Source organism: Apis dorsata, unplaced genomic scaffold (genome assembly GCF_000469605.1).
Source record: "Apis dorsata unplaced genomic scaffold, Apis dorsata 1.3 scaffold_604, whole genome shotgun sequence".
NCBI classification, from domain to species: Eukaryota; Metazoa; Arthropoda; class Insecta; order Hymenoptera; family Apidae; genus Apis; species Apis dorsata.
Genome location: NW_006263804.1, coordinates 59,845 through 63,703, shown reverse-complemented (window position 1 = coordinate 63,703; position 3,859 = coordinate 59,845). Strand labels below are relative to the sequence as shown.

Genomic DNA, 3,859 nt, shown 5'->3' with positions numbered 1-3,859 from the left:
GGGAGGGGGAGGGGGAGGATGTGAAATTTTTACAGCATCCGAAGAACGTGAGGGTATATCGGAGGAATCGGTGTTTCTGTGCGGAATTTCGATACTTTTGGTGGAAGAAGACGCGTTTTGAATTGATGTTTGAGAGATTTTGAAAAAGTTGTGGAAAGAAGTATAGAATAGAATTTTAGGCAATAAATAAAATTAAGGTAGAAAGAAAGTGATAAGATTGAAAATATTATTGGACATTGTGGAGATACAGATGAACGATAATAAGTTTTAGAAGTTGATAAATATTGAAACGAATAAGAGATTTTTAGTAGATTCGAAGTTAGAAATTATTCAGAATTCACGGAGAATATAAACAAATTCCAAATATAAATTTCAACAAGTAAAATTATCCAGAAACAATATTTGAGTTTGCGACTTGAAAATTGATTATTCCTTCGTATTTGGAGTAAATTTTGATTATATCTTCGAGTCATCTTCGAGCACATTGAAAAATCGAATTTTTTTTTATTATGAAGACACGAGAAACTATTTAATTATTGAAAATACAACGTCAAGCGAAGAATATTTCATATTTTTCGAAAATTAAGCTTGAGAAAAAAGATACTATGCATTGTTCATAAATGCAAGAAACGAGATCCTATCACTTATCTTCGTCGCCATACGATTCCAAGTCAATCGTCGATTCTTCATACAGATCCTTCGTGTTTTACGGACACGAAAATAAAATAGTCGCATAAAACGCGATTCGAACGAACAGCAAATAAAAAAAATCCTTTTCCTTCCTTAAAGTACGATTTAAAACTCTTGCGAAACTATCAGACAGCTTAACGAAAACAAGGATCGAAGATTTGAAGTACTCTGCGAAGTTTAATCCTCCCAAATCCTGACAAACAAACTTTCTATAAAACGAGTTATACTCCCAACTTCGGAGAGTAAAACTGATGCCACTTAAACTGTAAAACTATAAAATATTTAATCACGAGAAAAGATACGTAACACGCATGTATTTGCTCCAGATTTTTCAAAATAAATAAATTTTTACTCGTCTTTTCATCTTTCTTCTATTGCGTTCTTAAATGTAAATAAAAGTGACGAGATAACATTAGATCATAAAAAAGAAGAAATTTGGAATATATTGCTCTAAAATTTTCAAAGAAAGGAATTTATTAATGTAATGAATTTCCATTGATGTGAAATAGTACAAAGTCTATATTAACAAAATTGATCACAAAATCGAGAAATAAAATCTTAAATGCAAACTGTATATTATTAATGATCGTTTTAATCTCTATTGGTATGATGAGTATATAATTAATAGAAACTGCTAATACGATTATGAATAGAAATGCTCCTATTCTATTTCAATGTCTCAGAATGATCAAATTTTACACTAATATCACTGATCATAATTCACTTGTACTATGCAATCAGCATTAATAGAATTGATAACATAAGTACACTTTCAGAGTACTTAAACATTAAATCAGGAAATTTATAGAAGAAACATAGAATTTACATTACAAAAATATTATCTTCAAAATTTCTCATTATCACTTGTAATAAAACTAATAACCAAGTTTTGCTTTCCAAGAATACCCAATCAGAAAATTTAGAAAAAGACAAAATACAGAACTTTTACGTCAAAAGAATTCAAAAATAAAATTAGTGTCTAAATTCCTATTGGTAGAAAATTTTTCACATAACTTATAAAACCAAGATGAAGAATCATGATTAAACGATATCAAAGATATAACCAAAAGAAACTACGAAAAAGGAGTCTACGCAAACTTTATTGCACACATATATCCACGAATTCCAAGAAGAGCGGAGGATTGACCATCCCTTAAAATCCCACACTCGATAACTTTCGAAAACACTTATCTCAGTTTCCCCACAGCCACGCGTTTCCACGACTTTATGATCTAAAATCCCGCAATCTTCTTCCCCGACCTTTTCATCCCACCCTAGATCCGCGAAGAAATATGTTCACCGCCGCAAAATCTTAATCAACCTTCTAAACTCCCCATTGCGATGCGTAATCCATCCGACACTGCAACACTACAACTCCTATTTAAAATCACCGTGTGTATCCGTGTGTAAGCTTTATCGTTCCGGAAAGGAGCGACAAAGACAGGGGGGAAGAAAGACAAAAAGAGAAAGAGAAAGAGAGAAAGAGAGAAATCTGCGTCGATCGGACACCTGGCGCGGCCAGGTATTCACGCGTGGCGATCTCATCACTGGAGCGAAAACAAGCAGCAAAAGAATTACATTCTACTGGATATCGTTGGATCACGGTTGGCATCCGGTTAACTCGGTCGCGCGCACTTGCCAGCCTCTTCCGTTGATCACTTATAGACTTATTCACCAGAACCGGGTTAGAACCGAGCCACGAGCAAAACCGGGCATATATCACCGAGTATATCACCGATCAGACGAACGAGAAGCGGGCAAGGAATGGAGCCGTGCGCACTCGGCGACCGCCGCGGCAAGACTGGGGTCTGCTACCCGGCCGGGGCAGCTGCCATGGCAACCCGACCACCCCCGAAACCCACGATCGGCTCTTCTCGCTCTTTCCTCGGCTTTCCGCAATCGTCGCATCCCTTTCCAACTCGCTGCACCTTTCGCTGCACACACTCGCTCCTCTGTCCTCCTCTGTCCGCCGAGCTTTCACGCCTGCTTCTTTGTCTGTTGTACATTGTTGTCCTGCTCGCACCTACGACTTTTCTCTCTCTCTCTCTCTATTTCTCTATCTATCTACCTATCTCTCTTCTTTCCTCCTCCCCTCGCACGATGTTTCTCTCTGGAGCAGAGAGCAGAGCTGGCCTCGCGCAAGCTCCGATCGCTGCCGGAGGAAAAGTCGCAGAAGCTCGTGGCCTCCAGGAGAATCTCTGCCTTCAAGGATGATATTCTGTGTCCTTCTCTATGTAGAGTGGTGCGCGCGAGCGCGCGTGCATGGACGCTTTACCGCGCGATTCTTATGATTCTTATGGTCGGTTTGGTGATCTACTTCCGATGACACATTAGAGTTTTGTAACGATTTTGGATTTTATTGTATATACATTGTATTGTAACGTAGTGATTCAGGTTTTAAAATGTAGGATATCGTATCGTAAGAATTGGTATTTGTCTTTTTTTTAGAAACATGCATATCGAAGGATAATATATTGGATTATTCGTAGACAATTTTTTGTTCCTCTGTGAAAATTACGAATTTCTTTTTAATTCTTCACAAATAATTTCGATCATTGTTCTGCGTCGAATATAATTCCTTAATAGCGTCGAATATTAAGGAATAAGAGTGTGCAACGCCAAAACTCGATTAAACGTTTAAAACTTACTTTCTCGGAGAGAAACTTTTGCTTGCGAGAAGTTAACTTGAAACAACTGTTGCTAATAAAGAATTTGCCAGAGATTCTCTCGTTACTTGTATATCCCACTATAACGTGTTAAGTATCTAAAGTATAAATTTGATTTGTGATTGAATATTTGAATATTTTCGTTTATAACCTTGTTCCATCGATTTTTGATCGATTTAAAATTATTTTGATTAGATTTTCTATTATTAATTATCAATCTAACATTGAATATTCATAAGAAAAAATAGAATAACAATTCTATATAAATTGTTTCTGATATGAGTAAAGTTAAAATGTATTTATAAAAATAAGTATTTTTTTTAGTCTTCAAAATCATTCTACACGAAGAGAGAACAATAAGAATTCGTAAAAAGCTTTTTATCTATCTATATTTTCCATTTTTAATGGAAACTATCTACAAATCAATACAAGATTTGAATCGCAGTTCTTTTCACGTTCCATCAACTTTCTTCGATGGGAAATATTCTCTAAAGCACGACACA

At 35.9% G+C, this 3,859-nt stretch overlaps 1 protein-coding gene across 1 annotated transcript in view; it reads right to left on the bottom strand.

The window, feature by feature from the left end:
• Positions 1-2,732, bottom strand: part of LOC102672220 (dipeptidase 1-like) — a 160,109-nt gene extending 157,377 nt beyond the window's left edge. The window contains exon 1 of the mRNA XM_006621200.2: positions 2,269-2,732. The gene's annotated coding sequence lies outside the window, so the exon portion shown is untranslated. The remainder of the gene's footprint in view (positions 1-2,268) is intronic.
• Positions 2,733-3,859: the final 1,127 nt, after the last annotated feature.